Raw genomic sequence first — 27,349 nt, 5'->3', positions numbered from 1 at the left:
CTCTTAAAAGCGATTTTCTCTTGCCAGCTCACTCAGAGGATTCATGATGACTATGGTTGACATAGGAATGATTCATCTATCATAAAGGTGGCTGCATGAGATCACAAATACTCCAAGGAGAGCCAGAAGGTGGGAGAAGTGAGATTCAAAACCAAGAGACAGATCTGCACCGAAAGTGGATGACAGCTTAATGAGAGGGGGAGATAATGCTCCTGCATTTTCTATAACTCGCATTTGCTTTTATGCCTCACTGAGAGGCAAAAGTGCAGATTCACTGTCAAATATGTCTCCCGTGGTCCGTCTCATGCCCACTCGAGACACTTCCTCCACAAAAATACAATGTAACAGATAGGCTGCCAGGAAGCAGCCCCCTCCTCAACCAGTTGATGGAAATGGAAGGTAAGGATAGCCTGGAGTGATTCCAGATGCCATGCCCTGGATATCCATTGCTGGCTGCTTGTTTTTGATAATTCACTTGTCATTTACAAAAAGGGCTGGAGACCATGTTGAAAAGATGTAGTTCTTTACATGGATTGTTTGATACTTTAACTTACCATTTTTATTCTTGAGATGGAACATTTTTATTATAATGTAAGCCAACCACCACTACTTTAACAGCCATTTTCTTGTATCCTCTCCGTAATGAACTTAACAATAGCCTAAACCCAAATTCCAACCCCAGACTGAGTACTGAAACTCCATTGAAAATGGAACATCTTACCTATGTGAGACCAAGACCCCTATTCCAGCCATAGATAGCCCAATCCTGGTCGTAAGCAGAACCCTAATGCAGGTCACAGACAGCCCCATGTGTAGCCAGAGATTGGCCACCATTAACCAGAGCCAAGGGCCTCAAAATGACCCTAGAAGCAAATAGATGAAAGGAGAAGCCATTCCCACAAAGGAGCCGCAAGTCAATGTGCATGTCTTTGTAGGAATGGGTCAGAGATATTTTTATTATGAAATATGATACATTCGTTTTATAGTTTCCTAGCAACAGGATGCCAATCAGTCAGCTGTAATTCACGGATTCGTTGTCTTTGTTATGAAGGAGCTGGGAGCAGGAGGTGGGAGGACCTCCTAGCGTGTGGTAGAACTGACAGAGTGTGGCTTGAGGATGAGGAGACCAAGCCTGCAGAAGGAAGAACCTCAGAGAGTGTGCCTTTCTGCCTTCAGATTCTTTGAAGCAGGGATTTATCCTACTGCTGTTGCTGCTGTTACTGCTACTGTCATTGCTAGTGCTGGCTTCTTGCTCCCGCAGTAATTACTAGAGTTGATGGGTACAATTTTAAATCATGTGGCATGTTTTTGAAACACACACAGTGCTTGCTCCATGCTCAAAACATTGGCAGTAGAACACAAATCAGGACAGAAATAATAAACCTTCTCAGGCTACTTTCCCTAGTATCTTGGCTGAGCTTTGAAAAAGCTGTAATCGCTAACCAAGTCAGGTGGTTAGGTCTCTGAGACGTTATCCTGTGGCTCATTCCCACTCTTTTGAGCACCTGCAAATTTATTACATAAGATATTATTTTGTACTCAATCTAATTAGTTAGAACTATTTGTAGTCATTTGAAATACACTCCATGTTGATTAAAATAATTAGTGTAGGGCTACTAAATATTTACCTAAGATATGAATCCAGAGGGAATTTGATAAATTTAATTAGCAAGAACTAATTATTGTTATGATAGGAGTTAGGGTTTAATAAATATAATTACAGAGCACAAATGACGGTTTCTTAATTAATAGATACTAGTTGCAAACACAAGAGCCATTATCATATTTTCATGCAGGACATGCTATTCGGCACACCTTCCAGACATCAACTATAACAGCCATGGTGACTTACCATAAGAGGATGGAACACTTACATAGTGCTTATGCTGTCAGGCACAGTTCTAAGTGTTGTTCGCATGCTAACTCATTTAATCCTTACAAAAGCACTATCACTGGCCACATTTTACCTGTATAGAAACTAAAGCATACAAAGTTCTGATAACTTGTCCGTGGCTTAACGCGGTGGCTCACACCTCTTATCTCAGCACTTTGGGAGGCTGAGGTGGCTGAATTGTCTGAGCCCAGGAGTTCGAGACCATCCTGAGTCACATGGCAAAACCCTATCTCTACAAAAAATACAAAAAATTAGCTGTGCATGGTGATGTGGGCCTGTAATTCCAGTTGCTTGGGAGGTTGAGGTGGGAAGATCACTTGAGTTTGGGAGGCAGAGGTTGCAGTGAGCCAAGATTATGGCACTGTACTCCAGCCTGGGCAAAAGAGCCAGAGTCTATCTCAAAAAAAAAAAAAAAAAAAAAAGGAAATGCCCAAGATTACACAGCTAGGAAATGGCATTTGATCTAATGCAGTTTAGCTCAATAGTCCATGTCCTTAACCACTATTTTTACAGGGTTTTGCCATGTTGCCCAGGCTGGACTCAAACTCCTGAGCTCAATAGATCAGCCCCCCTTGGCCTCCCAAAATACTGGGATTACAGGTGTGAGCCACCATGCCCGGCCTTAACCATTACAGTACCTAAAACAAACAATAGTGGTAACAACAAAAACAAAAATAGAAATTATGAATGTTCAAAAAGCCAGCAACCAAAATCCTCAGCTCCGTATTTGCTATTCAGGTATAATAAACATTTTTATATTTCCATATACCATTTTCATGATTTTGGAGATTTTAAAGATGATTCTGAAGTGATTGAATAATTCATATTCTCAATATGAGACAAGCCCATTAGACTCAACCAAAGCTTCCTAGAACGTTTTTCTAGGAAGAGCTTGATTGCCTATTGTCACAGGCACCTTCCCCCAGATCTCAGTTCATATCCTTGCCCAGTGTCCTTCCCAGCAAGGATTCTGTCTTAACTTGTGCCTATGAGACATTGGAAAGTGCTGGAGTTTCATTCATGGGCAAATGAGCAACTATCATCAACAATGGGAAGAGACTGTGCTAAGGGAAGGTTGCAAAAGCCCAGATTGTCAAAGGCCCTAGACTTTCTATTCAAAGTGGAGTTGTGGAAAGTTGTGGGTTGGTGCCACAGAGCAGAGCAATCCTGGAGACTACCTCCCTCTGGCTCAGCCACATGTAGAAAAAATGCATTTCTTCCCCTGGTCAATCCTGAGACACAGTATAATCCAAAGGGAGCAATGTGGGAGAGAAAAAAAATGAGAGAAACCAATAAATAGTAAAACAGGGAGCAGGAAAAGACAGGCCTGGATGCACAATTCTTTTTGTGCCTGTTAAATGAACTCTGGTGGGGATGAGGAGAGAGAATTATCCTATTTATATATTGAAAGGAATTTTAAATATGCATAGGCAGGGAGAGAGGATCCACAGAGATTGAAATGCAAAACACAGCATGGTCTGTGCATCTCCCCATCTATCTCTCAGTACCATTAGCAAGTTCCTTGCACCAATTTCTGGAAAGCTCCCTCTAAAACTCAGAGCCATCCTTCTACTTACTCAGCATTCCTGTCTTAGAAAAGCAATTCTATTTTTAAAAAGAAATGGGCCTTCACTTGCAAAACACCTTGCAAATGTATTCACACAGAAACATAGCTCATACTTTCACAATGATGCACACACACATTCAACCAAGACATTTACACACACAGACACACAAAAACTTCCACCTCTACCTTTACTTCTGGACCACAATCTCCTGGCCTCTTGGCACTGGGGTTACAGAAAAACAATGCAGGTTCATAACATGCACAGGAAAAGAACATTTCACACCATCATGCAGGAAGACAGGAGCATGGATCAGAAGGTGCGGGAAATTTGTCATCATTCAGCTGAACACAATCACTTTGGGAACATGTAAGAGACAGAAAACTGACCATATTTCCTAATGAATACACTTCATCCACATTTTAAAAGCAACACTGTCCCACACAAATCTTTACTGCCTTACCAAATTCCCCTTTTCACCATCCCCACCAAGCACACATCATTTCCTTTGAAATAGCAGAAACTGCTGTTCTCAATGGTTTCCAAAGTCCTGAAAGACAGAGGAATTGCCAAATACAAATAAGACCTCTGTAAGTCATCTTACTTCAATATCTCCCTTCTTCAACATCCCCTCAACGTCCCCCACCTTCAATATCTCCCTTCTTCTCTGTCTCTCACAGGTACAAAAAGTCCCTGTTCCTCCTGAGGAGGTCTGTTGCTTTGTAGGATTTGGTCACTGACATGGCTATTACTTTGGGAAAGATTCCATTCTCTGGTTATTTCCAGGGGAGCATAGTTTAAAAATTACAAAGTTTGCAAATGGCTAATGCGTTCAGATTTTTTTATAATAAGCTTCCATTTAAGGATGAAAATAATAAAAATGCATGGAAAAAAGGGAAGAGGAGGGACAACATATGGGTGCACATAAAATTGTCTTGTTGTATGTTATGACATTCTTCCGGTAGAAAGAAATCTTGAATGCTCCAGTTATCTTTTTTATTAAAAATAAAATAAAATTTTAGCTTTTGTTTTAAATACAGGGGGTACACATGCAGGTTTGTTACATGAGTATGTTGCACCCAGATAGTGAGCATAGTCGCCAACAGGTGGTTTTTCAAGCTATGCTCCTTCCCTTTCTTCCTCCTGCAGTAGTCCAGTGTCTACTCCTCCCATGTTATGTCCATGTGTTCTCAGTATTTAGCTCCCACTTATAAGTGAGACCACGTGGTATTTGATTTTCTGTTCCTGCATTAATTCAGTTAGGATTATGGCCTGTAGCTGCATCCATGTTACTGCAAGGGATATGATCTCATTCCTTTTAATGACCGTGTCATATTCCATGGTGTATATGTACCACATTTGCTTTATCCAGTCGACCACGGATGGGTACCTAGGTTGATTTCAGGTTTTGATATTGTAAATATCACAGCAATGTACATATGAGTGCATGTGTGTTTTTGGTGTAATGATCTATCTTCCTTTGGGTATATACCCAGTAATGGAATTGCTGAGTGGAATGGTAGGTCTGTTTTAAGTTCTCTGAGAAACCTCCCAATTGCTTTCCACAGTGGCTGAACTAATTTACATTCCCATCAACGGTGTATAAGCATTCCCTTTTCTCTGCAGCCTCAACAGTATCTGTTGTTGGCTTTTGTTTTGTTTTGTTTTGTTTTGTTTTTTGACTTTTTAGTGGTAGCCATTCTTACTGTGAGATGATATCTCATTGTGGTTTTGATTTGCATTTCTCTGATGATCAGTAATAATGAGCATTTTAAGATCCAGGAAGAAGCCATTTGTCAAACTCCTGGCCTTCTCCCAGGCCCGATAACACTCTGCAGTTTGCCTGGCTAATACCTACTCATTCTTTAACTGTAGCATTACTTCCTCTAGAAATCTGTGTCAGATGCTTCCCATCTGACAGCTGAATGATTGCAGTGTGGAGGGAAAGGAATGGGGAAGGCAAGAAAGATGACAATTCCACATTGAGACATGTGTGGTTGTGGTTTCTATATAAAATCCAGGTGGTGACATGAGTTAACGCTTGACCCTTCAGGCCTGGTTATCAGGCATAGGAGAATGGACTCTGAAGCCTAGGAAGTCCCCAGCACGTGAACTGTCCTGAAAGCATTGGCCTAGAGAAGTGCCAAATGGAGAGAAGCCATATTCAGAGGAAAGAGTTTAATCCGGGGCTTTATGTGGAGAGTTTCCTGTAGACCCGGATTCGTGATAGCAGGACAGTATGAATCATCATGGCTGTAATTACCTTAATGTCACATTTTTCACCCAGAGAAGTGCTTACATCTACATTAGTTTTCAGGCAATCAAACACCAGGAGAAAAATAAAAGCCTGAAAATGGTATTAATGTGTGAAAAACACTTTTAAAAAAACCCACAAATATCTTGAGAACAACCTAGAAGAATGTTTCACCAGGTTGACTTTGATTCACAGCTCCAGCCTGAGCACAGACTTGTGAAGATGCATAGCAAAGGTGTCTTCCTCCCAGAGGAATTAGCACCTGAATCATTGGCTGCTTTCCAGTGTGGCACCTGCCATAGAAACAGCTCTCCCCATTAAGCTCATAAAATACCTGCATTTCCTTAGTGTTGGTTTACAGATGAGAGGCTGAAGGGGCCCACGACCCAGGTCTGTACTGACACCTGATTATTGCTAACCAACAATGGAGCAAAAGATGGACAAACCAACTATAATCTCTCTGGGTGCCTTTATGCCCATGTTGTTCATTTTCCTTGCAGCCTGCCATGAACTGATTTTGGCCAGGTTCATGATGCTAGAGGATCTCTTTTCCAACTGTTGTAGTTTGGTTAAAAAAAAAAAAAAAAAAAAAAAAAACACACACACACACACAGCCTGATCAGATTGCAGGAGGCCCTGTGTGTGTTTGGTCTCCCACCTCTTTCCATGTATTTGTGGAGCCTCACAGGCATCTGCTTCTGAGTTTGGTTTCTGACGGTCCCACCAAAACCTGCTTACCCTTTCACATGTAGTTGGCTTGTCTGTGGCTTTCCAAGCAGCTCACATTCCATGGTGCACACTAAGGACAGCCCCTTTCATGATGGCTGACAGTAAAGCAACACCACCCAGATATGAATGCCCTTGCAGTCCAACAAGCCCTCCTAGACCCTTCTCTCGGCCTTACATCCAAGTACCATGTTTGGGGCATACCATCCTTGGCACACCATGCATAACTGACATTGCCCTAGCTAGGAGCCTCGTCTTTTCTTATCAAAGTATATAATTTCTTTGTCTTCAGTGTATTCTCCCTGCGATGCTTTTCACATACAGAAAGCAGAATGGTCTTTCTGCAATGCATGTCTGTCTTTGCTATTCCACCGTTAAAACCACTTCTGTCCCACCACTGGCTTTCTGCGCCTACAAGAGCAAGTTCAAACTCCTGACCGTGGCTTACTGGGCCTTCCGTAATCTGATCCCTCCCTCTTTCATCAGACATAGCTCCTTTGCATGGTAAAATATGGGCTGAATGTTTATGTCTCTAAAATTCATATGCTAGAATCCTGTCCCCGCCTCCCCTCCCCCCACAGTGAGATGGTATTAGGAAATAAGACATTGGGGAGATAATGAAGTCATGAAGGTGGAGGCTTCATGAATGGGATTAGTTCTCCTCTGAAAGAGACCCAAGAGCTCTCTAGCCCTCCTCCCACCACATGAGGACACAGTGAGAAGACGACAGTCTGCAACCTAGAACCCTGATGTCACTAGACATCAACTATGCTGGCACCCTGATCTCGAAATTCCAGCCTCCCCAACCGTGAGAAATAAATGTGTGTTGTGTATCAGCCACCCTGTCTTTAGTACTTTGTTATAGCAGCCTGAAGTGACTAGGACAACATGGGACAATTAAGGAGATTATATCATTAGGGCTACTGCAATGGGAAGAAGAGTCATTAATGGGGAACAAGAACATATCAGAGAAAACGAAGGAGACTTGAGCTTCATAGAAGCAGATAAACAAGGGAGTCCTCTGCAAGTCTTCTGCAAGTAAGTCATGGGGAAGAATGGAAATGGGTTGTCCTATTAATACACTAGTGTGCTCTTTGTGGTTTGCTTTTCTGGAAACACAGTAGGGTGGAAGACTTCCTAACAGCCACTGTTTCCAGAAGCACAGGCCTCAGGTGAAGTTCAGCACTGTCACATTTCATTTGTGCAGTCTCCATTGTCCTCCAGCCACAGACACGCTCACCTGAGCCAGGTTTTATACCCCTAGACAGAGCTCAGTTGGCTGTCTTGGAATTAGAAGCCCTTCTCTTTCTTATGTGCCTGACCAACCTTTCAAGGTTCAGCTCAAGGTTCGGTTAACTTCTCTATAAAACCTTAAATCAGGACCTACTTAGTCCAGTTGTTATAAAGATCAAATAGAATGATACAAATAAAGTCCTCTGTGTGACTTCCTGGTGCCTGATGAGTACTCAAGCAATACAGACTTATAACAGTCATTCCTGGCTGGACCTTGCAGACGGAACTGCTTCCATGCAAGGCATGGAAGGCATCTATCTTCACACCTGAGACACCCGGTCTCGATTGCTGCCATTTGTATCTCTTCTTCATGCTGTGTGTTCATTCTTTTAACAAACATTCATTACTCCTCGCCAGGGCTGCAACAGTGAACAAGACAGTCCCACTGCTAGCCCTTGTGGAGACTGTGGCCCAGTGGGGATACACATGAGCAAATAAACAATTGCAATGCACAGTGAGACGTGCAATACTAGGCGAGGGACAAGTGCCCTGGAAGCATAAAAGTAGGCATGTGACCCAGACCTCGGCAGAGGATGCATGCAGGTTTCCGGAGGAAGTAATGTCCAAGCTTAGACGAAGGGAGGACTATTCAAAAAATAATTTGATCTCAAAGTTGGAAGGGGAGGAGGAGGAAGAGGTGGGGAAAATGTCTAATTCAGGGCAAAAGAACTGGTCTGATTGCATGCCCAGTTCTCTCTCTCTCTCTCTGATTCTCTCTCTCACACACACACTCACACAAACATGCGCACGCGTGCACACACACACACACACACACTTTCCTCATGGCTTATCTTTGTTCTGCCTATAAGCGTCAAGGTATAAAGATCATCTGGTGTCTGAATATTTTGCCTCAGTGCTGATAGGAATCGAAGTCATTAACCCTGATAAAGACCTTTCTAACATTAGAAGGCAATGGGACTAAGACACTACTTGGAGGAAGAGCTAGAGAGACAAAAATAAGGAATCACACATTAAGCACTCAATAAACATTTCCTTCCTTCGTTCCTGACCCAAGCCTTTTAGACAGTGAGTATAATGAATTTTGCGAACTGTGTGTATGGTAACCTTAGCTACTGTCAGGAAGAAACTAATGTTTTATACAGCTAGTCCCAGGCACCACTCATGCGGACAAATTTCTGGGAGGAGGGGCTGGTGAGGGTGGGGCTGCCAGTGAGCAAGTAGGGGTGGGAATCAGAGCCAAAAATGGGTGAGGGGTAGCCAGCAAATGCTCCAGAAGCCTCTCTGGAGAACTGAATTTACGAACCTTGACTTCCCCCTGAATCCTCAAACATCTTCTGTATGGAGGGCTTGCTAGTGTAGTCCTTAGATCTATGCACCTATTTATGCTGTCAGTGAGCCACTTAGTGATAAAACTCACAAACTCAAAGCTGCCTGTAGGCTGTGGCTGTTTCCAGCAGCCGGCGGACAGCTCACATGGTGCCTCATCCTCAGCCACCAGCAAGCTGTCTACCTGTACGCTCTGCAAACACCTCCCAGGTCTCTACTGACACACCGTAGACACACTCATGGCCAGCCAGAAATTACTTACGTGAAGTTTCGGTCAGCCCACTGCTCCATCCCTGACGCAGAAGGTGGTTTCATGGCTGAGGGTGCGCGGGGAATTGTCAAGGATCTATAAGAGAATAGAGGAAAAAAATTCATGTATACCTATATATACATAGTAATCCCTCGGTATCCAAGAGGAATTGGTTCCAGGGCCTTCCTCAGACACCAAAATTTGTGGATGCCCAAGTCCTTGACATGAAATGACATCATATTTGCATATAACCTACACACATCCTCCTACTTTAAATCATCTCTAGATTACTTACAATACATAATACAATGTAAATGCTATATAAATATTTGTTAGACTGTATCGTTTCAGGAATAATGACAAGAAAAGTAGTCTGTACATGTTCAGTACAGATGCTATTTTTTTTTCCAAATATTTTTGATCCATAGCTTGATGAATCTGTGGTTGCAGACGCCATGGATATGGAGGCCTGACTGTATACAAAGTATCCTTGAAGACAAGATCTGCTTCCTATTTTGTAGGGTCCAATGAAAAATGAAAATGTGGGGCTCTTTCATTCATTATTATTAGCAATTTGTTTCATGATGGCAACAGCCGAGCGTACAACCAAGCCTGGGACCCCTCTGACCATGGGCCTTGTTTGCACAGGTCGCGCACCCACAAAGACTGCCCTCCCTAGAGGTCACATAATCTAAAACTCTTATTTTACAGGTGAGAAAACTGAAACCTAACAATAGAAACCATTCTCTTGTTCCAGTCCTAAGTCATTTCCGTGCTCTGCATTAGCCCCCTCAAGGTTCCTTAGCCAGGTACCTCTTCACTTGCTAGTTATTAAACTCCAGGCAAGCTATTCTACCTTTTCTTCCTCAGTTTCCTCATCTGTAAAATGAGGAGAATAACAATGCAGATCTCAATTATTGGCTATAGGAATTAAACAGGGTAATGAGCCAAAGGTTTAGATCTCAATAAATATTGGTAATAGTAGTAATGGTTGTTGTGGTATTTTAGTAAATACTCCCGCTTGTCTCCTCTGTCTGTGACTTCTCTTAGGAATCCACAGGAGAGGACGCCTTTGACAATACTGTGAGCTACCTCATTGTGAGCAGAGGTGTGGGGAATAAGAGTCCAAGAAACAACATCAGGTCCAGAGAAACGTTAGACCCTGGAAAAAGCTAATTCGAACAGCTATGCTTCTATGAGTCTATGCCATTTACTCCCATCAAAGACTAGGCTGAGCTGGAAGAGTGACCTGGAGTGCTTGCCAAAAAGTCAGATTTCTGGACCCCCCTCTATCCACTCACCAACCTAGATCTAATAAATCAGAATTTTCCAGGGTAGGATCTAGAAAGCCATTCTAATAAGCTTATTTCACACCAGTGGGTGAGGACCACTGCCCAGAGCCACCAACAAGCCCTCCATCGAGTCCCTCCTTTCCTATCACTCCCCACCAGGCTGGTGCAGCCCTGCCTGTGGTAATCTTGCATGGGCAGGGCACACAGCAGGCACCAATTAAAGTGTGTTGGTTGGTTGTCAGATGGTTCACTGCACACATCTCACATCTAACACACAATAAAAGCCGACTGCTGTGCCAGCTGGTCAGGCCACTCCATCTGGGCCTTGTCCAGAAGGGCTCCGGCTGGGGTCTCGAGAGGAGCCCATAGAGGCTGAGCACACCCTGCAGACAATGTCTTGCTCTCTTGCAGTCTCCAACTGTGGGCCATCTCTCCGAATACTGGCATTTCCTCAAGCTTTACACATTACTGCTAAGGTGTTTGAGCTATACAAGCAAGGACAAAGGACATTTTGAACCTTGCCTTCAACAAATGTCAAAAATGTATCCCACTAGATGCACAGGTCTATAAATTGTTTTAGTATGGTAAGTTGTTCTGGTGGTTCTTCCTACAAGCTCTACCAAGCACCTACAAGCTCTACCAAGCAAATGGCAAACATCCCTCATTTTTCTTTCTTTTTTCTTTTCTTTTTTTCTCTTTTTTTTTTTTTTTTTTTTTTTTTTGAGATGGATTCGCTCTCTGTAGCCCAGGCTGGAGTGCAGTGGCATGATCTCAGCTCACTGCAACCTCCACCTCCCAGGTTCAAGCGATTTCCCTGCCTCGGCCTCCTGAGTAGCTGGGATTACAGGAGCCCACCATCACACCCAGCTAATTTTTTTTTTTTTTTTTTTTTTTTGTGTGTATTTTTAGTAGAGATGAGGTTTTACTATGTTCACCAGATTGGCCTCTAACTCCTGACCTCAGGTGATCTGCCCACTACAGCCTCACAAAGTGCTGGGATTACAGGTATGAACCACCGCGCCTGGCCACAAACATTCCTCTTTAGCCAAGGTAGCCTACCTGGCCCTTTCTGTCCTTCAATCCGGGAAAGAGAAAGAAACCCAACTGGACGCAGGCTCCAGTCATCATGGGGATGGTCTGGTGTGGCTTCATCGCCCTGCATAACTTCCTCTTCTCCCCAGCACCCAAATATCCTGTCTTTCAAAGCACCATTTAGTTTGTACCTCTTTAGAAATTGTCAGAAATTAAGACTGACTGCTCACTTTTCCTGTCTGGAGTCTCTAAGGGCCCCAAACTCAAGCCAAGAGGTGCTAATTTATAAGGAAAGAGCAGGAGGACCATGGAAATGTCACAGCATACAGTGTAGGAAAGAGCTGGCTCTGAGGAAATGAAGCCTGTGCCCCCCAGGGAACCCTCCTGGTGCTCTAGAAGCCTAGGTACCTGCTTCAAAACAACCTTGGGAGTTGTGGCCAATTCAGCAAGCCTCTCTCTAGGAGTGAACCTGAGCCTGTATCCCCATCATGTCCCCCTGTGTGACCCAGAGCCCCTCCTACAGGCCCATGCATTGCATTAACCAGTCACCAATCTTCCCTGAAGGTCAGCAAGGTGGCCAACATAATGCTTATTAAAATGAGCACAATATGAAAAAAAATCACAGGCCTACTTCCCCAAATCTTTTTTTTAAATTTTGGTTCTCAGTATTTATCACCAGGTTTTGTGTGTTTACATTGTTTTTGTTTGTATATATTAGCTTACACTACCTCTACAATGCATGCCTTATGAGGGTAAGCACTACAATTTATTTGTTCAAATTGAAGCACCATAAAATGTATAGGTGCTTAAGATGTTGTTATTGAATCAAAGCACGAGAGAATGAGTTTGCTTAATCTAGCCCAGTCTTGATGACCCCCCTTCTCCTTGGTGGTATCAGATGCTCTCCAATTGATGTAGGATATTTAACAAGGCCTTGGGGAATAAGGAGTTTTATTCTGTTTTAAAAGGTCAAAATTTGTGTAAACTCATTAATTTAATTGTTCATTCCAATAAAGAGACAAGAATATAAAAGTAAACGTAATGACAGAAAACACAAGAACAAGGGCCAGAGCTCAGGGGAAGGAGGCGTCAGATGAGGGAGGATGCTGAAGGTGCTAGGGTCTTGTGGGAAGTGGGCATCTTAGTTTATCTGGGCTGCTGTGACGAAATCCCTTAGACGCAGTAATTTATACACAACAGAACTTTATTGCTCACAGTTCTGGAGGCCAGGAAGTCCAAGATCAAAGGTGCCAGCAGATTCAGTGTCTGCTAAGGGCCTCGTCCTCACAGAGGGCACCTTCTATGTGGCCTCACATAGCGGAAGGACCACAAAACTGGCCTCAGGCCTCTTTTGTAGGGTATTAATTTCATTCATGGGGGTGGGGCCTTCATGACCTAATCGTCTCCTAAAGGTCCCATCTCAATACTGTCTCCTTAGGGGTTAGCTTTCAACACATGAATTTGGGAAGGTCACAAACATTCTGACCATAGCAGTTAGCTTGCAGGTCATTATTTGAAAAGAAGACATTCTCTCTTCTGACCTCATAGACTGCGTTGGGTATCTCCACAACCTTGAAAATGAGGCCAATCATGGCACTTAGCATGTTATGTTTTAACATCCATGTGCCTTGTGAGCTCCTAAAATACTACATTTTATTCCTTTCTGAACCCTTGGGTTCTGGCACACAGTGGGTTCTCAGTAAATGTTTGCTGAACAAATGTCTGAAAAAAAATAAATTGGCAGGCTATTTCAAGTGGGAGGAATTGGGTAAGCAAAGGCTTTTGGAAATAAATGGTGTAGACAGACAGGGAATATATGTTTGCTTGTTGCTGTTAACCGGAGCTTTGGGTAATTCAAGGTCATAGTGACATACGCACCTTAAGTCAGTGGTCTAGGCAAAGAACTGCATTACGAAACCATGCCCCAGTGGCTCACACCTGTAATCCCAGCACTTTGGGAGGCCGAGGCAGTGGATCACCTGAGGTTGGGAGTTCGAGGCCAGCCTGACCAACATGGTGAAACCCCATCTCTACTAAAAATACAAAATTAGCCATGCACGGTGGCACATGCCTGTAATCCCAGCTACTTGGGAGGCTGAGGCAGGAGAATCACTTGAACCTGGGAGGCAGAGGTTGTGGTGAGCCAAGATCCTGCCATCAGACTCCAGCCTGGGCGACAGAGCGAAACTCCATCTCGAAAAAAAGATAAAGAAACCGTGCCCTTTGCCCGAAAGTACCTTTGTTACTGCACTTAGAGCATTAAGCCATAAAGTCATTGTTGTTTTCTCAGTGGTTTTGCAAATGAGTGCCCATTTCTTCACCTCTTTCACTCGGGCTCTGCCTGTAGGTTGAAAGACCACAGGGTACTAGCTACTGGGAAGGAAAGCAGGATCTTGCTTCAGACAATGAGATTCCGGGGCACAAGTGTAAATGCTGGGCAAATAAGAAATACTACCAAAATATCAGGTCAAGGATGGGATGGATGTGACATCAGTCCCTCTAGCTCTCTCCGCCTCACAGGATTTCCAGAAGAAACCGACTCTTGTGCTTTCTAACAATAATCTAAACCAGAGGCATATGCTTTCATCTTTCTCAGCTGAAAGGCTTTTTAAGCTCCCCACTGTTTGTTTTGGTTTATTACTGAAAGGCTAAAACCATAAAAAAAAAATCATTGTTGTGGGTATTTTCCAGTTGAGATGAAATATTTAACAAGGGCGAGGTGGGGAGGAGGAAGTTTGCTGAAAATACCATTTTTTAAAGGTCAAGAAATGCATAAACCCATTACTTTAATATTGTTTGTTCCCACAAGAGACAAAGTGTTCCGAGTTTCCCCCCTACTCCCGATTGTTATGCACAAATGCACACATGCCAGGTCCTTCCTCACAAACCACGGCTATGATCCTCTTACAGCCCTGCGTAGAATCTTCCGTGGCTCCACCCAGCCCAGAAAATGAGATGCGGTCTCCTCAGCCCAGCTTGAAAATCCTACCACAATCCAGCTTGACCTAGTTGTGCATCTCACTGCCCACAGGGGCCTCAACCCCCTTTCCCTATCAGCCTGTCAAAAAGACGTATTCTTGCAGACCTTTTCTATGTATCATTTTACTTCCTTGTGCCATAGAATCAGGCCAGTCTGTTTAAATAATCTCCCGCCTCTCCCTTCCCATCCATGGTGATACATCAAAATCTTACCCACTCTTTCAACACCTAGTGCAATTTCACCTCCTCCAAGAGGTCTCCTTGGTCACCCCACTCAGATTCCTCCTAGAGGCACGTGGCCACACTGTGCATCTGTTCATGACTAATCTCCCTGATCAGGCTGTGAGTTTCCTGAAAGGAGGGGCCACATGGCCTGTATAACTTTGTGCCCCCCACCGAGCACACGCCTCTGCATAGTGAATACTCTGTGTATCGCTTTTCAATCACTGAATTAATGAAGAAACAAATGAGCCTTTTCCTCTCTGCAGCATTTGCTCTACTATTTGTGCAAAAAAATAAATTCTTAGAACATGCCAAAGCACTCTACATAATGGATGCATCTTCCGATTGGATTATAATTAAAATACAATTTTTAAAATAATAACACCGTTACCTCGATTGGCAGAAGGGAGATGGCAGATGTAATGGATAGTTGATGAACAGACTGAATGCTGCCATAATGTATATCATGTTAGCTTCTTGTTTCAAAAAAGCACTTTAGAGGAACATCCCAAGAACCTGCTGTTAAATAGAATCCCCAAGTGAAGCCGGATTATACAGTACAAGAAAGTAGGAAAGCTGAAAGAGCTAACAGAGGAGGAGGCTCACAGAGCAGGAAGGCTGTGGGGCAGAAAGAATGTGGCAGACAGTTCATTAGAAGGCTGAAGAGTGGCATGAGGCTGGGTCCTGAGCAGCCTGAGAGGTAGCAGCTGCTGCACCCATTCTAAACCAGCCTTGGCCAGTGCAGATGCCACCAGCTGAATACTTGAAACATGGGGAGTGTAAAGTAAGATATTACAAATGCCATTAAATAAACACTAGATTTTGAAGACTTGATATGAAAAAAGAATGTAACTTATCTCATTAGTGACTTTTTTACATTGATTACATGTTGCAATAACAAAATACTGAATATATCGGGTTAAAGAAAATATACTATTAACATTAGGCCGGGTGCAGTGGCTCATGCCTGTAACCCCAGCACTTTGGGAAGCCAAGGCGAGCCTATCACTTGTGACCAGGAGTTTGAGACCAGCCTGGCCAACATAGTGAAACACCATCTCTACTAAAACTACAAAATTAGCCAGGCATGGTGGTGCATACCTGTGATCCCTGCTAATTAGGAGCCTGAGGCACAAGAATCGCTTGAACCTCGGAGGTGGACGTTGCAGTGAGCCAAGATCGTGCCACCGCACTGCAGCCTGGGCAACAGAGCAAGACTCTGTCTCCAAAAAAAAAAAAAAAAAAGAAAGAAAGAAAATATATCATTAATATTGATTTTAAAATGTGGCTACTAAAAAAGCATAAAAACATAAAATTACATATGGGGCTAGCATTTGTGGCTTCCATTATATTTCTACTGGACCATGCTGGTCTAGACTAAGTTATTTAGACCAAGTAGGTTGTCAGTTTTCTCACTTCCTGAGTAGTTTGTCAGTGAGTGATGGTAAAGAACATCATTCACACTCTAAAAAAATATAGGTGCCAGAGCAAGCCAGCCTTGTGGTAGCATAAGAGTCACTTCTGTGGTCACTTTCCCACTCATCAGAGCCCAGGGATTGCCATGAGTCTAAAGGTAATAAATATACAGTGTGACTATTACCACAGCCTTGGCATTGTGAACCATCTTAAACCCCAAGCGAGAAAAGTGCCAAGCAATATTTATCATATTTGGATGTGGGAATTAAAAAAACAAAGATTCTTTAAACAGGAGCTGTTATGGTTTTGCTTATATTTTTTCTGTCATCACAGGGTTCATTCATGTTAATGGTTTCTTTAACCTGGTATTTCTAAGTAGGCTGATAAGTATGACTTAACTGATTGTTTATTGGCTTTGGGTACTATTTGCTGTGGATGCTTAAGCCTAATTTCTTACTCTCCCACCCCCCACCAAATGGGCTTAATATTAATACAACCAAAGAAGTCTTTGAAATAACAAATCTTGACCATCACTCCTCTTCTTCAACCTGAGTAAACTGGGATGTGGCATAGCAACCAATCATAGGCCACATACACTCCTGGGCAGGTAAGGGGGTGGTGGTGAAGGATGGGGGGCAGGATGATATGCAAGTGAACAGACCTAGTATTAACAAAAATATCTTTGCTGTAATTGACTTAAGTCCTAGCTTAAATTACATTTATTCAAAATCTTTGCTTGGACAAAGGTGAAGTCTTTGTTATCAATTTCTGTATAAAAAGTTATCCCATACTTTAGCAGCTTAAAACAATACACATATACGAGCTTACAGGGCCTATGGGCCAGGGTGTTGCTCAGCTGCATCTTTCATCTTAGAGTCTCTCACAAAGCTGCAATCAAAGATGGTGAGGGCCACAGTCATCTGAAGGCTCAGCTGGGGCAGTACATGCTTGCAAACTCACTCACATGGTAAATACTTTCATGAATATATGTATATGCATGTTGTTGTTATTTTTGTTGCTGAGATAATGTTTTTAAAAATTGCTATGGCCTTTTCTATTAACTGCACAAATGACTCACTCTGAATTTATATCTGCTCACCACTCCCCTACCTTCCTTCTCTGCTCCACATACACATAGTCACAGGATATATTTATTTGAAGAAAAAAAAAAGTCTGAGTCAGCAGCTTACATAGAACCAACTTCCCTGTATCACATGTGAGTTCCACCAAAAAATGGCTTGTAATGCAATTCTTTGTGGGTTTCACTTGCAATTGCACTAACAAATTAAAGAAGACCAAAGAAGGGAGCGCCCCTTGCACAGTAGAATGCCAGCGACTTCTTGAAACCAGGTCGTCAATCTCTGGACAAACAGGCACCCACCCTTTCGTTAACCAATTCATTCCTCCCAAGAGATTGCCTGAAAAGCAACTGGACTGAATGTGAAGTTGGAGCTTTTGAAATAACAAGGAAAGACAAAGTTTGTTTAGGACAGGGCATGGTTTATTTCTTCCATGCTTTTGTTTGCTGAGGCCCATCAAATCCCACACCTCCACCAGCCAAAGAAGCACGGCGGAGGAGGGGTAATGGAGAATTGTCAGTGACAGCAGCACCATTCAGGGCAGACACTCCGTGATTTGCACCCCATGCCTCATACAGTGGGTGCAGCAGCAGGAGGCTGCTCAGAGGTCTCCAGCCCTAGAATGGGCCATGTGGAGAAGCCACTCTTGTATTCCACTGCCCTTCTCTGACCCCCTTGCCCAATCATGAGGAAACTCCAGTTGACATTTTAACTCTCCTGCCAAGGGCTGTAACACTACCATCGATCACATTTTAGTTTTACTGCAAAACTGTTTTATATTTTGATTATTTCTAAAACCTATCCATGATTTCCCTTCCTAATAAGATAGTGGATCTGACCATCATGTATAACCTTTTACTGATGACTCAGTGACCAAACACTGATGACCTCAGGATCACTGATTATGTATCGTTTTGTTCATGATCAAAATGTCCTCAAATCTTTGTGCCTTTAAGTTCATGTATACATTTTCTATATATTTTATCTCCTTTCTCTCAAAACTAGGCTTTTGCCCGTTATTTCTACATGTAATCAGCCTGACTAGAACCCTCCCCAGTATGCAAAACAACACACATGTACACTGCAATTCTCTGATGTGTTGTTTCTTATCCCCTGTGGGCTTGGTAACAGAAGAAAAGGAAGGAAGAAAGAAAAAGATATCTATGTAAAATGAGTCTTAAATGTTCTGATGAAAGGTTTCAAGGTCTCCTCTATGAGTTGAGTGTATCTTTATCTTTATTACTGAATTTGTGTAGATGCTTACAATTTTGTAGCTGTGCTCCAAATAGCTACAAAAAATGGTACAATTTGGTAAGTGATTAAAATTCAATTTACCCCTTAATTTTTATCCATATCTAACAAAGGTGGTGTGTGTTCTGTTTCACCAGCATATCACCCACTTCATCATCGAGAGGAGGATGATATTGAAGATATTATTGACTCATCACTCTTCTCTACACTTCATCTCTGATCAGTCACCAAGTCTTTATGATTCCACTCAGAACATTTCTCAAATTCATCTCTTCTTATGCTTCTATTTGCTACTGTTATTTGAATTCATTTGCAAGGGCTCCTGGCATGGTTAATTTTGTGTGTCAACCTAACTGGGCCATGGGGTGTCCAGGTATTTGGTAAAATGTTATTCTGTGTACGCCTGTGAGGATATTTTTGGATGAAATTAACATTTGACTGTTAATTAAAATTAAATTAAAAATTAACATTTGACTGTAAATTAACATGTAGGTGGGGTCACAGTTTTCCCTCCCCAATGTGGGTGGGCCTCATCTGACAGAAAGGCTGACTCTGCCTGACTGTTGACCTGAGATATCATTTGTTTATCCTGCTTTTGGACTTGAACTGAAACACTGGCTTTTCTTGGGTCTTAAGCCATCCAGCCTTTGGACTGGAACTATGCCACCAGCTCTCCTGGGTCATTGCCTTGCTGACTTCAGATCTCATGACGTCTTATCCTCCACAATCGCATGAGCCAATTCCTATAACAAATCTCTCTCTATATATATTTGGTTATAAATATATACATTTGGTTATACATATTATAAATATTGATATATTTATTTTTAACATTGTGTGTGTATATGTATGTGTGTGTATATATATACACACATTTAAATATATATATTTAAACAACATAAATGTATTTTCTCTCAGTTCTGGAGGATGGAATTCCAGGGCCAAGGTTTCAACAGGGCTGGTTTCTCCTCAAGCCTCTACCCTCAAGCTTGCAGATACCACCTTCCCACTGTGTCCTCATGTGGCCTTTTCTCTGTGCATGTACATTCCTGAGGTGCCTCTTGTGCCTTAACCCCCTCGTCTTGTAAAGAAATGGGTCGGATTGAATTAGGGTTCGTCCTAACAGGCTTATTTCAACTTAATTACCTTTTAAAAGCCCTATCTCCAAATACAGTCCTATTCTGCAGTACTAGAGGTCAAAGCTTCAACATATAAATCGAGTGGGGGTGGGGGGCTCAATTAAGTTTATAACACTATGACTATTTTTCTAGTGGATGGCTATTGTCTTCTACCTTTTTTGTCTTACTCCATTATTGCCATCTTTCATAATGGATCTATGGTTGTTAAGTAATCTTTCTAAAATCCAAATCTGTAGGGGCATTATCTGCTTAATTCAGTCTCATAGACTCTTAATGCTTCATTGTTTATAGGACATAGTTGAAAGTCTTTAGCCAGACATAACCAGAATCCTCTAGCTCCTGCCTAACTACCCTTTTCTAGCTTTATCTGTCATCATTCTTCCTCACTTGCCCAAAACTCTCTTTGTAGCCATCCTGGACAACTCTTTGCAGAGAGTATTAATCTTTTTCTTCAACTCAGTGACTTTTTCAATGATATCCTTTGAGATTTGCAGCCTCCCTGAACACATATCTTCTAGTCATTGCTGCATAATTATCAGTGGGTCTGAATCTTCCTTTACAGGCAGAACATAATTCCAGTATTCACTTTTGTCCAAGTAACAAATTGTATTAATTAGTTAACCCATCAAAAATTTGTTGGGTACCTACTTTAGGTCCAGCCTTTTCCTAAACACTAAACTGCTCAGTCTATCTTGAGAAGTGGGAAATATACACAATATAGAGGAATAACAATATAATTCTTACTCTCTTGGCCTTCTCCCAAAGATAGCCTACAGTGATAACTCATCGACATCCATTGCTAAGGATTTGGTAGAATCAATGGTTTACAGTAAATTGAAACACACTGTCTAACAGAGTAGCAACTTTCTTCCAACGTAACGCATGCAACAAGCTCCTGACATCCAAGATTTGCCACCTAGAATTTAGCCACATCTGGGAATAACATGAGTATGACAGTCTAAGGACCCAGACCATCTATCTGTACTGTGATTTCAAAAGCTTAGTGCAGATGGACTTATTGGACCAAAAAGTCACTATTGCCATAGTCTAAAATAATATAAATCCCAAGGAAGCCTAAGGAACTAAGACACTGTGTGCATATAATTACCTGGGGAAGTATGATGTGCTTAGGGGCTACCCATTAGCTGAAATTTACACATTGAAACTTCCAGTATAACGTCAATCCCTTAAATTAAATTAGGCAATTAAGTGCCACCAGTCAATTCCTCTTACCTTGTCAAAACAGTAAGCCACAATATCAGTATTGTTAATTATCTGAATAAGCTGCTTACATAGAGAAATAATGTTATAACAAAAGAGATCAACAATGCCGTCCTTGGATTTCCAATTCTAATTTTTTTTTAAGATGTTAAGGTCTGGTGAGTAGTATTTCACCAAGAGGAAACTGTTTTTTCCAAGTCTTAACTAACTGACCAAGCTAAAGAGAGCAAACACAGGGAAGGGGTCTTATGGGGAGAAAATCTGCAAGGAGATTTGAAGATGTGCTATTGGTTGTCTAAACACAGCCCTTATAAAGTTCAAGGGAGAACTGATGAAGTCATGAAAGAAAAAAATCTTGTGAATAATTCCCAAGCTGTCGGCACAGAGACCATAACTACCATATACAGAGAACGTGTGCAGACATGATATATTAATATCTGGATGAATGACCAGACCACAAAGCTCTGGGTGTTCTAATATGTGAGGCAATTGTTGTCATAGCATTCTCGGGGTTATAACTCATGTAATGTTGCCCTGTTCTGGTGATGTTAATGGTGGCTGAAACAGGAATAACATCTCCAGAAAGTCCCCCATGGTCCAAATGACAGCAGTGTCTGTGAATTTTTCTAGTCCACGGCTCAGCTATGGGGCCATTGTATTGAACCTTCTGTTTTGAATGCATCCAACCTTGAATTTGAAATGATGGATCTCCTTGGGTTTTAAGCCCCCGACACTATTCCATTAATAAATATTCATTTTCCTTTTCTCTCTCCAGTAGCATGTTCTCATCAATCATGACTGAAGTCACAGCTGTGAAAGCCCTTTATCCGTTACTGTTCATCTCTACATGATGCTGTGCATCCTTACAAAATTATAAAATTATTGAAGATTGGGTGTGAACCTTTTGTTTGGTGTAGTTTTTAATCGTCATTGAGTCTGTGTTTATTCCCAGAATGAAATCGCTTTGTTATTTTTTTTCATCTTCTTCTTCAAGTACATGTATAAATCACCCCATTGGATTCTACTGTCTTGTAAAAATAAAAACGATCCCCAAATGTTCAAGAATTACTCAGGGACTATTCAGTGTTCAATATGTCAAAGCAGCCAAGACAGACAGTCAGGAAGAAGATTAGAATCAATGAAGAAAAATCCATCCCGGGCACAAGTTGTCCTGCTGCCAGCACTGTCGGAGAAAGGCCTGCTCGCACGGCACTCTCATTACTGGGAGAAAAAGTCTTCAAGCATGAGAACAGGGATGAGCCAGCAATCTCTGCTGCCTGAGTTCTTAGGACAAATCCACAGTTTGTTTTGTGAAAATAGATACTCCTATGGAGTGGCCGTCTGCTGAGCAGTTTTAAGATCCCCTTTATCTCTCACTTACCTCTAGACAGGGAACGCGGTCACCTGGGCCAGAGCAGGGGGCTTAGCAACAACCTAAAAAGATGGGATGCTGAGATTTCTAGTTATGCCCTGCTGATCCACCGACATCAGAGGTCCTCTGCCGAGGGCAGGCTTTCAGCACAGTTCTCTCTCTCTCATCTTATCCGTCCCTCTAGCACTGGACATCCTCCAGTCTCCTTCTGCCCTATTCAAAGCCACTCCACAAACGGGGGACTTTAAAAGGTGAACATCTACCTGGGTTTCAGGTATAAAAACCAGCCCAGCTGTTGACAGTGTTGATAATCATTGATTATGGCTGCAAAAATGGGATCGATGACCACATCACAATATTCCATGAGCACTTTCTATGGGCAATGGCCCTGGGCCAGGATGCACATTTGCAAAAGCAGCCTTTGGCAATGATGGGGTGGCTGCAGAGGGGGAAGGCAGGAAAGAAGGGAGCCAAAGAAGTTGGGGCAGGCTTACTCTGAAGAAAGTGAACATGGAACAAACAGGCGTTGTCTTCCCTTTCCATGGAAAATCCAAGAATATACAGGAAAAGATATCTGCTCCCAGTGGATTGCTAAGCTCACACGATGGCAAAAGGAATCCTGGCCTTGGCACTACCTAGCTTGTCTTTAAAAGTCCTTGTAAACTTTCAACACTGATACTTTCGGGTCTGGAAAGGAAATCAATTCGGTTCTCTTGGATGGAAGTCAGGGACAGGAGACTGCTTGAACCCCCACTCCCAATCAAAACCCCAAACTCTTTAGGGTTGAGTGGAAAGAGGTCTGCATCAAGCAACCTCTCTCATTCACAGAATGGCAACTTGAGGCCCAGGGAAAACGACATTGGTCCAGAGTGATGCATCCCAGTGGTCATGTGTCCAGGGTTAGAAACCAGGTGTCTGGGTTTCCACTCCTAGCCTCTTCTCTCTCTCCACACATCTAAAGTGGGGGTGATACAAGCACTCTGTTGTTTCTTGCTGTGGAAAGCTAAATGTTGACTACAGCTTCCATCAGCCTGAACAACAGATCCGAGGATGGCTGTAGGACCGGACTAGGAGACCCAGGTTCTCATTGAAGTATGGGACTTTTAACAGAGACCTCCACAAATGTATCTTAAGAGGTGCCACCTATACCTATTGTGGCTTTGAGTGTGTGACTCACAACTTCACTCTGGCTTCTTCATTTGTAAAGTAAAACACAGACACAACTGCTCTTAGAAGAATCCTGGAAGATCAAATGAATGATTAATTATGGGCACAAATAATTCCATGAAGATGACTGTTACATTAAACATTATCATTTCCAACAAACCTGTAGTTATAATTATGTGCCCAACAAGTAAGACTAAATATTGAAAGATATCTTTTTAACTTAAAGGATGGTAAATGGAATCTGAATTAAACAATTTAATAGAGTAAAAGCTCATAAAGCATCCCCCAATCACGCTTGATATGCCCAAATCTTCAACACCAGATGCCCAGTGTTACAGATTCCTAATGGGCTTCCAATTCTTCACATAATGGTCAGTGAGTACAGGCTGCTGGCACCCTCCCCAGCCTACTGTGAAGAAACTAGAAGAGCAAAAGAAAAGTTGTAGATTTAAGACAGGTACGCAGAAACTAAACAAAATGTGCGTAAAGTTTCTGGGAAGCTAGAGGTTTGGTGGTTGAAGTTAGACTGTGGCCTCCAGGGGGCGCATGTAAGGGCCCTATTAAAAGGCAGCTGGTCTGATACTCAGAGTCCCAATATGGCCCCCGGAATATCATTTTCTGGCTTGCTTCAACATAGGGTAGGAATGCGGTTATTTACATCACCCCAACCTTCCTTCACACAAGAGTACCACAGAGGGGGATGCCCTGAAATAGGGAAAAATTAGTAAATTCTCTTGGAAAGAGCACGAGGAACAATCCAGCATAAACGTCAAAACCGGAAGCTCTGTGTCCTCCCCAAATCACCAAGAAGAGCAACCCAGGACCTAAGATTTGCTCCTCCATCAAGATGGCCAACAAGGCAGCTGACAGTGCCTAGGGTATAAAAGATGAGTTCAAAGAATAAAGTAAAGTAGCTAAAGATAATATGCACTGTTTTCTTTCTTTTTAAAAAAAAAATGACAACAAATAGAACAATCAATAGCTGAAGAGAGAATATACAGCAAAAGGAAGACAGTTAAGTCTTTAAATTTTTATAATTTGTGTATATATGAGCTAATTCTTCCCAAATACTCACTAAATGCCCTATTCATTCTTTCACTAATTTGTGATGCTGTCTCTGTCCTATACCAAGTTCAGATATATAGTTGGATTATAAAAATGGACTGTGAAAGGCAACAGTACTAGGTTTACAGAGGAAATTTAGTAGAATATATATTTACCTCAGATTAGAAAGGTATCTGCCTTATAATGGAAAAGTTTTATTAAACAAAACTCAAAATACATAAACCATGAAGGAAAAGAAAGCAAACCAAAAAGATCTCTGTTCCTCAAATGTCACTCTGTGCAAAGGTCACAATAGGAGCAGCCTGAAAGAAGAAATTGATAAGGAATTACTATTTAAATATATGAAGACTCTTTATATATTACTCAGAAAGATAATAAGACCAGTACACATAGGTAAAGGATAAAGACAGGCAACTCAGAGGGAATCTGAAAGACTAATTATAGATGCTCACACTCAGTAGTCATCAGTGAGTATCACGTTGCAATTATCAGATAAGCAAAAATTAGAAAGTAGATAACAATAAATGTTGAAAATAGAAATATGCATGCACTGCTGACACCGTTCTGGAAACAATCTGGAAACAGAACTCACTGAAATTAAACATACACATAAACAATGATCTGGGAATCATCCCATTCCTGAGTGGCTACCCCAGAGAAGCTCCCTACTTCAGAATCACAAGGAGGCATTTACTAGAATGTCCAGGTCCACATTATTTGTGACAACAGGAAGCTGGCAGCAAACTAGGTGCCCATGACTAGAGAAAAGATACCAAAAATATAATGGAAGTCCACTATGAAATACTCTCCAAGAGTCAGAAATCACCAACTAGTTTTGTATAGAGTAACAAGAGACTATGAAGTAAAAAAAAAAAAAAGTGAGCTTTTCAGCCGGGCACAGTGGTTCACACCTGTAATCCCAGCACTTTAGGAGGCTGACGTTGGGGGATCACAAGGTCAGGAGTTTGAGACCAGCCTGGCCAATGTGGTGAAACCCTGTCTCTACTAAAAATACAAAAATCACCGGTCATGGTGGTGCGCACCTGTAATCCCAGCTATTTGGGAGGCTGAGGCAGGAGAATCACTGGAATCTGGGAGGGGAACGTTGCAGTGAGCCGAGATCGCGCCACTACACTCCAGCCTGGGTGACAAAGCGAGACTCTGTCTCAAAGAAAAACAAACAAAAAAAAAAGGTGATATTTTCATCAATTGCTATTTATATGAATTAAAATATACATAACCAGTTATGCTAAGGTATACAGATAACTAAATATACATGTAAGTTGATTTGGAAGGACATACATTAAATACACTGTAGAGAGTGCTGATACAAGAAGACAAAAAGGGAATGGAATTTGAAAAGGAAAGTAATACAATTAAAATGAAATAAAATAGGCACCTTGCATAGTGATGATATTACACTATTTATGCATGCATGCATTCACTCATTCATCTAGTAAGCATGTGTTGAATGCCTGCTTGTGCCTTGTTAGTATGCTAGGATCACAAAGGTGAGTGGAAAGATGAGGTTCCTGCCCTCATGCAACTTCATACTGGTGGACTGAGGAATAGAATTGAGGATTGTGAGTGAATCAGTTGGGCTCCTATGAATGCTAAGGGAAATTGAGATGATAAGAATGATAATAACAATGAGGACGTTACATTTGAAGTGACAGATGTCTCAAATTTAATAATTTTCAAATCTCACTAACATTTATACTTATGCTCACTAACGTACATATATTAAATGAAGTGAATGTAGGCAAACCAGGTTTTGGAGCTTGGTGAATTTTCTCTGGAGGCTATTTTAGATTGCCAAACCATAACAGAAATTGCTTGTGGAAAGACCTCAAGTTATCTGTTTTCCCAGCAGCATTTCCCATGCCTTGTTCTGTCGACCAGATACACACAGCACTCATACAACAAAGGATGTAGAAAGGAAACGTAATACCACTTGATTAGCTAAGGGTTCCTTGTGTTATCCCTCATTAGGTTTTTTTCCCCTGGAGCCCAAACACAGCCCCAGTCTCCATTGCTGAGCTGGATTCTGTATGTTGTGAACGGATCTGCCTCTAATCCAGGGAGTCAAGGGCAAAAGATGGAGATGGATTCCTTCTAAAACAGAGAGTGCTGGTCAGTGCAAAGTGAGCACTTCACCCAACCCCTAGTCATCCTAGGTCCTCCCTTCAAAGCTACTTGGAAGAAATGAATTTTCGTGAAATTTCCCAATGAAATCTGCATTTACAAGACAAAGCAATGGCTTCGCAACCTCAGACAGTGGCACAGGACTGTATGTGTGTTGTGCTTGCAGATAATAGAGGTGGGAGGTTGGGGTGGGGATAAGGTGGGGTCAGACTACCGTCTGGAGACATCACCTAACCTGAAGTTTGAGACTAAGATAACCCATCCTAAGAATCCTTCTTTCAGATATTGAGTTTCCAAGAAAGGGGCTCATCTCCTTAAGAACTTGCTATTTCTTCAGCACTTGCTATATCTACCTTTGTTAGACTCTAAACATCCTGGATCTCGCTTTCATCTCATGTTCCTCCCTGCCTCCTCCTGACACATTTTTCTGCTTCTCTGGAATGGGAAACACAATCAAAATCGCCCAAGATTATGAATAATGGCTGAGGCTGGAGACGGGCAGAGATTTCCAGAAGAAAACATGTGCGCTTTCTCAGGGTCAATGCACAGCACTTAAAACTTCAGACACAGAACTCTTACAACATTGCAACACCCTTCAGTGTTGGCAAGGGTACAGGGAAGTGAGCACTGTCACAGGACTTGGCAAAGCATTTCAAGGGCTTTATGCATGTCCACAACCTCTGGCCAGTAATTGCTCTTA

The sequence above is a fragment of the Macaca fascicularis genome, chromosome 13, assembly GCF_037993035.2.
Source record: "Macaca fascicularis isolate 582-1 chromosome 13, T2T-MFA8v1.1".
Classification (NCBI taxonomy): Eukaryota; Metazoa; Chordata; class Mammalia; order Primates; family Cercopithecidae; genus Macaca; species Macaca fascicularis.
Note: the sequence above shows the minus strand (reverse complement) of the source record.